General features: G+C 40.8%; 1 pseudogene; it reads right to left on the bottom strand.

Moving 5' to 3' along the window:
• Window positions 1-1,166: 1,166 nt before the first annotated feature.
• On the bottom strand, window positions 1,167-2,432 carry LOC149239710 (uncharacterized; annotated as a pseudogene).
• Between the last annotated feature and the right edge of the window lie 6,878 nt (window positions 2,433-9,310).

Genomic DNA, 9,310 nt, shown 5'->3' with positions numbered 1-9,310 from the left:
GCCACTATAATTTTTGGATCTGTAGTTGGATGTTACCATCGTAATTATGGATCTACAAAATTTGAAGATATGAGCAGAGCTTCGGAAATGTAGACCCCAAGAGCAAATGTGGCAACATGCCCACTAAAGAAGCAACGATCCTATACCTTGCACAAGTTTCGAAAATATATAAAACAATGACAAGTGGCATCTTGGGAAATGGTTTAGGAAATATTTTAGTAAAGTTCATGGAGGAATAAAAAAGGCATCAAAAGGTTCCCTGGGAAGAAATAGGACAATTGACAGACTGTTATTACAGTTGGAATGGTTGGAGTATAAATTGCAACAAGCTTTTTTATTTTGTAAAAAAATAGGACATCAATGTCCTAACATGTAGAGTTACTTTAGAAAGCAGTTACACAAAAGGATGCTAGAAATTGGTAGTCAAGAGAAGGATAAAAGACAATTCTAAAAACCTAGAAAAGTTTAGAATTTTTGCAACATAGCGAGTGGGTTTCTCACCATGCTATTTACGGAAGATCTAAGAGTCCTATCAAAGGATTTACCATAAGGATGTAGGACTTGGCTTCTTCTTTTTTTTATGTTTTTGTATGTTTTTGTGTTTTCTCTAACACTTTTTTATGTTCATCTTTGCATTTACTAAGCATCTTCTACTATAATTCAATCATAATAGAAATTTATTTAGCAACTTTTATTATGAGTCAATCATAATAGAAATCATTTTGTGATAGACAATGCCTATATTGGTTTCTGGTTTTTTGTTAGTGTTGGACACCCATACACAGTTTAAGATGTTGGACACCCGTACACAGTTTAAGATGTTGGACACCCGTATGCAGTTTAAGATAATCATTCACTACATTTTTTGTGATGTAATCTTGTGCAAGGCTCTGAGTTCATTAAATGATTATGAACATGTTATATATAGTTTTTTTTTTTTTTTTTTTTTTTTTTTTTTTTTTAACTGAAACTAAAGATATTGTAAAAGAAAGTTATTTGAAATTACAACACTCCTTCATCAAGAATTCTTCTCCCCTCCCGTTCTCTGGATTAGCTCTCTGCAAAAAAATTTCCTACCTACAGATGATATAGTGACATTAAAGCCCATTTTTTAGCCTCAAATATGAATAGTAGTATATATTATATTATTTGTAATGAAAGATGCATCATGCATTTGATGATTTCAAGAACTTCTTTTGTTCTCATCGATAATGAGTGACCTCCTTCACTACAACTAGGAATATGTGCAGCAAAATAGGAACGAAGAAGGGAGTGTAGATAGCAAAGTGGTGCTTAGTATGGAAATAGAGAAGAGACATAATGGATGGCTAGAAAAAAGATTCCTTAGCTCAAGACCTTGCTCTTCGAGCACATTCTGCAACAACAAAATACATGTCAACAACGGAGTTGCTTCATGTACCCGGTCTCTAATTTCATCCATGATAACCATGATAGGGAGTAATTGGACCAAACAAGAAAGAGATGACAAAGTCAAGGAGCAAGATGCCACGTCAACAACTACATGACGATGAAGCAGCACATCCAGCTCCCATTTTGAGAAACATGTCTCACTAGCTAAAAGAGTTGATATATGCATACTGGTATCATGCAGCGTAGTCATTGGAAGGCCTAGAAGTGTACTTATTTGTCCCACAACAACTTGCATTACAGGTTCAAACTCCTCTTCTGAAAATGTATGCCTTTTGGGCTTGTTGATTCCAATACTACTCAGACAACTTGAAGGGTTCAAGACAATGATGTCAACCTATCTGGGAGATGTAAATCCATTAGTTGGAGAAAGTTTCCCATTAGGAAGTTTCAACCGTAGAGGGCACTCCATAGCTGATGGTATATAGATTGTAAAATGAAATATCTTAGAGCGCCCAGCAACAACAACCGACATATCCAAGTGCCATTCATTGGAGTTAACAAAGAAAGGAAGGTCCTTGAGATGAAACACATAGCCAATGAGAATGGGTTTCCTTTGGTGTGTGATACAGAACCTGACTCTCCACAGCTAAAGTTATTGTAGGAACCAATGTCTCTACCAAAGGGGATAAGAAATGATTCTCTATCTTCTTAAAGTCCCAGTGATATAATCAATCAATAGACTTTGCATTTAAAAGGATGAAAAAAAGAGTACCAGTCCCATCTGCCGCAAGGCACATAGTCTCACCATCGTCATTCGTTGTTCCAAATCCTTGTCCACGAAGAGAGACAATAATTCCACCACCGTTGAAGTACTTGACAACAACTTCCCCAATCAAGGGAACGACTAAGGCTGAAAACTCTCCAAGAATCCAATCATGATTATGCTTCTGAATGACGGTTCTATGGGAATGTTTGTCTCCATTTCTTTCCCCTGTAACTAAAATCGTGTACCGTCCAACATTGGCATCTGAATCACGAGGTGTTTGTGATATTAGTTTCATAGTTTTGTAGTTACTTTTGTTCTAATTTTTGAACCATAGCTCCAATGATTCAACTACTACCCAACAACAGGAATGAAATTAATTTGATTTGGGACCAAAAGGAAATTTGATTTCGCCAAGATTGCAGTGACGCCCTGGAGGAAGGAACAGAGGCAGCTTTTCCTTCTTCAGCGAAAATTGAATTCAATCAAGTTACAAACAATTTCGCTAAGATTGCAGCCACGTCGAGTAGGAAGGAACAGACGCTTTCACCATTGTCATGTAGCGCACACATTCTTGATCGATCTTGGAACGATTTAGGAGATCTGACGATAGACAGACGAAAATTTCCACGTGTCAAATTTTGATGGGATGGAAAACGGCGAAAAAGAAGCACGGTAATTGGTTGGGCAAATAGATAAAACTATGAAATTATATTAAACATTGATTAACAAAAAATTAACTAAAATTGAATCTCACGCTTTAGATTGTTATTATAAATCCATTCTATATTTCAAATTTACTTAAATATTTAAATTTGTCATTTAGAAAATACAAACAATAATTTCAACCATACTTCCTTAACTATATTCCAATGGTTAAGAGATAATTACATCGTAAGGCATTTCTCTATGAAACCAACCCCTTGGTTGCTTATGTGTCCTCTGTCTGCGCCCTTGGATCTTTTGTTAGACGATTAGCTTCTACTCGGCCATTGATTTGAATTGCAAACCATTTTGGTAAGTATATGTAACCAACTCCTTTGTTGCTTATGTGCCCTCTGTCTGCGCCCTTGGATCTTTTGCTAGATGATTAGTTTTGTCGTTGATTTGAATTATAAACTGTTTTGGCAAGGTTGCAACATATCTTAACTTCGTTAGTAAGGCAGGGACCCAACGACCCTCGTCAACAAAGGTTCGTTATGGGCGCAACTGTATTCCACAACTGCTCAATTCTAGTGCGTGCGCCCTTGTTAGCTTAAATCAAAATCTAGCCAGATAGATCCCATAGCAGCGTAGGGTGGGACAGACCTTGCTCACTGCACTGGGTTGGTCTTCCAGCACTGCACCGTGGATGGGAAAGGACCAAAGAATACATGAGGGATTTCAATTCGATGTTTCACAGAAAGTTTGGTTCCGTTATGTTTTGTTGTTAAAGTTTCGTAGTTTCCCGAGCTGCTCATAATATGGAACAGCCTTCTAGACATGGGCAAGAAGGGGCATGGAGAGTCGCTTTCCAACGGAGATATTTGAGCTGCCTCATGGCGTTGCTACGCCATCAGAAAGTCGAATGCGAGACGAACCTCACCGCCCGAAGTCGAACCATGAAATCTTCGGTGGATCTGTCATTGGCCATGACGTCAAGGGGTCGAAGTGCATGTAGCAGGAAAATCATTTGTAAATATATTTTCAGGCATAACAAAGTGCACCGCCGACTACAAGTGGTTAAGTCCAGATGGAATTCCCAAGGAAAAAAGAGATTGTCGTCTACCAAAGCTAGACTCTACAAGCCGAACGCTGCTTCCAATAATTCTGACAGACAGATGACTAGAGCAAACCCCGGCCTTCAAGTGATCAAAGGCATAGAGTCACCTGGTAATTGCGATGAAGAAGCAGGAGGCACCGTCGCTTCTCGTATGCAGATTCTCGGGAGGCTGGTGCAAGGAAGCCACAGACGGTCGTTTTTCTAAAAGAAGCTTCGGAGTACATCATCACGCGTAAAATGTAGGTTCAGGTCATGCATGCATTGGCCGACTACTATTCAAATTCGTATGCTGATGATGCAGCCATGCCTCGATAGGAGGTCGCGAGATCGTATCTTGGATGCACAAATAAAGATGAAATGCGTATTACAAGCATTAGCTGCTACCCTGATAGGAGGTCGCGAGATCGAATCTCGGCTGCATAAATAAAGATGAAAGGCATATTACAGGCATCAAATGTTGGTATAATGTGTATTTGTTGAAGTATGAACTCAGGCTTAGAATTTGGTTTTAATTAATTCTTCAAGAAGTTATTTCAATTTTGGAATATTTTCGAGATATATAATTCCCGAAAATATATAATTCAGTGAAGTTTAGTATGCTATCGGGCAATTTTATTTCACAGCGTGTATCTGGGCAAACTGTGAAGATGTACCCAAGAAAAGTTTTCTAGAATAACAATAAATTAAAAAATACAGAAATCGAATTGTTTTTTTTATTTTTAAATGTTAAATTTAAACTAACATTAAATAGTTTCTAAAAAACAAAAGAATTTCTTATTTAGCTTCAAAAAAAGATTTTTTTTATTTTTAATTATATTTGCACTATTTTAATGATTTAAATAATTTCTTATTTTATTTCTAAAAATAAAAAATATTTCTTATTTTTAGTTATATTTGCATTATTTTAATGATTTATATATATTTAAGAATTTCTTATTTAGTTAAAAATAAAAAATTTATATTTGCACTATTTTAATGATTTATATTTTTTTATGAAATTAAAGTTATTAAAACAAAAGAATTTCTTATTTTATTTCTAAAAAATAAAAAGAATTTCTTATTTTTAGTTATATTTGCACTATATGAATTTTATATATATATATATATATATGAAATTAAATTTACTAGTGAAATATTCAAATTCATTATGTTCTAAATATTCAGATAAATGTTAAATTTAAAATAACATTAAGTCATCTCTTAAAATCAATATCAACTTTAAAATAATTTAAACTAATATCAATACCAACTTTAAAATAATAAAATAATTTAAACTAACATTAAATCCGATTTCAAAATAATTTAAACTAACACTTTAAAATAATTTAAACTAACATTAAATCGTCTAATTTCTTATTTTTAGTTATATATATATATATATATATATATATATATATATATATAAGAAATTAGACGATATATATATATATATATAGGGGAGGCTCTGATGGCGCAAACGGCGTTTCGGCGAGGATTGGGTTAAACCGCAGGAACGCAGCCACAGGATCGCAGTTGGTTAACGGTTTGGGAACAGGACAGCGACATGAGGACAGATCAGCCGTGGATTTCGACAGAGGAACTGGAATCTACCGACAAGGAGGGTCAATGGATAACGGACCTCGTGGACTTCACCGAGGACCCATTGGAATATCAGCAGATTTTTCAAAACCCTAGTCGACCTGCGCCGGGTTTCGCTCCTCCTCCCGCGGATGGTTCTCGAGCACCGGACTTTTCTCCGGTTGTTTCTCTTCCGGTTCCCTCTTCATCTGACTTCGGCTTGGTAGCTCCGCCTCTCTCCCCTGGTACTGCTCACATTCTTTCCACTCTTTCACCTGATTCTCTGCTTTTGGGCCCTATCTCTCCCCTGCACCCTGAATCGACTGAGGTAGGCCCCTCCGCACCTCAGCAGCCTGTATCGACTAAAGCCCAGGAGAAACAAGGCGTGTTTGTACAAATCCCTAATCCGTCTTCTGGGGTAAAAACATCTGGTTTCTTCAGTACCCCCCCTGCAAATGTAAATCCCCCAAACCCTCCTCCCCAGAATAGGGTTGCAAATCCGCTGGTCGATCACCCATCTGCCCCCCGCTCAAAGAAACGGAAGTCAAAGTGTGTTAGGGCAACCACAAAAGACATCACGGTCGATTTCGGCAGCCCGATGGATTTCGAAGAAACCCTGATGATTGCTCGCACGGTGTTGGTGGGTCATGTGCGAGGGCGCACATACACGGTGGATCGATTGAAACGATGGGTGAAGGAAATTTGGGAAGGCTTGTTTTCTCCGATGCCAGAAGTCGAGGTTCTGCAAAGGGGATGGTTCTCCCTTCACTTTTCTCTGGAGGGACACACGGATGCTGTCCTTGAGAAATTCTGGCATATAGAATCTGCTCCTGTTCTAATGAAGCGTTGGACCCCGCTCTTTGATCCCGAGCGAGAACAAATCGCTGCTGGGCCTCTATGGGTTAGATTACCTGGTTTACCTCTGCAATATTGGAGAGATGAAGCATTTACCAAAATCGGTAATGCCTTGGGCACATACCTGGACCACGATCGATCCTACAAGGACTCTGGGAGGAAATCAATGGCGCGGATTCTGGTGCATCTGGACACCAGAGAAGGATTGGAGGAGAAAATTACTCTCAAATCGGGAAAGTACAGGCGCTCCCAGATACTGGATTATGAGGGCGTCCCGTTCCGCTGCAATCGATGCCATCAAGTGGGACACCTATACAAGGATTGCCCACTGAATAACAGCCAGAACAGCTCTCCAAAGGTCTCGCCCATCCCATCCAGAAGGAACTCTCCTCTCTCCCCCCTATCGGATCTGAAGCAAGCTGATACTCCAAAAGATCGCGTGGATCTGGTGCAGAGCATGATGGACGTGCCCTCTCCTCCCATGACCCGGGCTCGAGCGGCAGCGGCAGCAGCACTGGCTTCGGGTACTATTCCTATTTCTATCCCTACCTCTTTTGATCAATCTATTGAATTTTTAAACTCAGTAGCTGATCCTAGGATGCATTGCAAATCTCCGCCCTGCATCCCCACCTCTTCTGTGCAATCATCTGAGCCCCTAATCTCTGTAACTTGTTCCATGGTGCATTTCCCTATCCCTCCTCCCCCTCCCCTGGTTACCTCCTCTGTCACGCCCTCATTGTTCCGATCCCCCTCCCCTCCATCCGATTCATCTCCCCGATATTTTCCCCCCCACCCCTACTCCCTTCGTCCTCGGACTTCACATGTGGAACACGCTGATTCTCAGATTGGGCTGGGTATTATCGCTCTGGGTATGGGATCCATCTCCACTCGAGGCAGAAAATCCGATCTCAACAAAGCTATCAAACGAGCTGGCGCGGAAGTTGCCTCAGGGCGACAATCCACCATCGACGGGGTCCTTAGAGCTACAAAACCCCCAAAGCGGGGTACCTCATGAAGTGTCTCTCCTTCAACTGCAGGGGTTTGGCTAGTTCCCCCAAAAAACTTGCCATTAAACGACTTTTTGAGGTCGAAAATCCTGATATCATCCTCCTGCAAGAAACCCTGGGTCCAGCAGAGAACATCTCTCTCATTCTCAACCACATCTCGTCTTGCTGGACCTTCATTGCCTTGGATGCAAATGGCAGATCCGAGGGCTTGGCTATTGGCATCAACCCAAAAACCATCAGATTGGATTCATCCTGGTGGGGTCCCGGTTTCATGGGCGCTGATGTCTTTTCCGCTGAGCTGGGGATACACCTTCGCATTGTCAATGTTTACGGGCCTTGTCAGCAGAGGGAAACCTTTTGGAGACAGCTCCTCAGCAGAAGACTGATGGCTCATGATCACATTATCTTGGGAGGTGACCTAAATTTTTCAATGGGATACAGAGAATCTTGGGGATCTAGGGCACAGATTGATCCCATCTCGGAATTCATGAAATCCCTCCTGGAGCAAAAAGACTTTATTGACATCCCTATGCTGAAGGTTCTCCCAACTTGGAGAAATAGAAGGATTGGTCCTGCAGCTCTTGCCCATAGGCTTGATCGTTTTCTGATGAAGGAACCTCTGATCCACCATCTCCACAGATACAAGCAATGGGTAGGACAAGGAGGGATCTCCGATCATTCTCCTATCATCTTGGAAATTATGGGACCCCTACCCAAGCCAAAAGCGCCATTCAAATTCAATCATCTTTGGCTTCAGGACCAAAGCTTCACTAATTTAGTGTCGAACTTTTGGAAATCCCACCCAATAAATCGGGAAGCATCAATGGCAAGGGGTTTTGTTAAAAATTTGACAGAACTCAAGCACCTTGTCATAGCGTGGGCAAAAGAGAAGAAGAAGAGAGAGGACGAACAACTTATTAGAACGGAAGAAGAACTCAAAGCCCTCCAGGATGACAGGAATTTGGCATTCGGATCTATGGAGGACAAGGCTCGATTCATCGAGTTAGAAAACCAAAAGAATCACATCCTTAAGCTAAGGGAAGAATCGCTTAGACTTCGAAGCAGGGCAATCTGGCTCAAAGCTGGGGATGAGAACTCTAGATTCTTCCACAATTATGCAAAGGGAAGGAAGCTGGCAAATACTATATGGAATATCCCCATGCCTGATGGTGGATTGGCGGACTCCTTCAATAAGCTCTCACACTTAGGTACCTCACACTTTAGAGGCATATACAAAAGTCCAGCAGGCACAAACCTGGCTGAAATCATCAGGGTGGCTTCACATTTCCCTAGATTTGTAAATGAGGAGGATGGTGACCCGCTCACTGACCCTGTCACTATGGATGAGCTGGAACATACCATCAAATGGTTTCAGAAGGAAAAGAGCCCTGGACCTGACGGATGGACCATTGAATTTTACTCTGCTTTCTTTGAGATCATTGGGGAAGACGTTCTGAAGGTAGTGGAGGAAAGTCGAACTACAGGTCAGATATACCATGCTATAAACTCCACCTTCATTGCCCTCATCCCAAAAGCTGATTCCCCCTCATCTTTCGATGACTTCAGGCCCATATCTCTCTGTAATGTCCTCTACAAAATCATATCAAAAATCATCGCCAATAGGATTCGGCCCATTCTGTCAAAGCATATCGCTCCTCAGCAGTTTGCTTTCCTTGAAGACAGACAAATCCATGAAGCAATTGGATCTGCCCAGGAAGCTATTCACTCCATCTGGACAAAGAGGCTTAAAAGTATACTCCTTAAGATTGACCTCTCAAAGGCCTTTGATCGTGTTAGTTGGCTCTACATCAAAATGATTCTCATTCATCTAGGTTTCCCCCACCCCTTTATCAATTGGATAATGGCTTGCGTTACATCCCCTACCTTCAGCATCCTTATCAATGGGGCTGCCTCTCATTTCTTTCATTCCGAAAGAGGTCTTCGACAAGGCTGCCCTCTGTCACCTCTTCTCTTCATCCTGGTAATGGAAGCTCT

Source organism: Pinus tabuliformis, chromosome 8 (genome assembly GCF_031772625.1).
Source record: "Pinus tabuliformis cultivar Carrire ecotype Pingquan chromosome 8, CPIR1, whole genome shotgun sequence".
In the NCBI taxonomy this organism is placed as follows: Eukaryota; Viridiplantae; Streptophyta; class Pinopsida; order Pinales; family Pinaceae; genus Pinus; species Pinus tabuliformis.
This window is presented reverse-complemented; position numbering and strand designations above follow the sequence as displayed.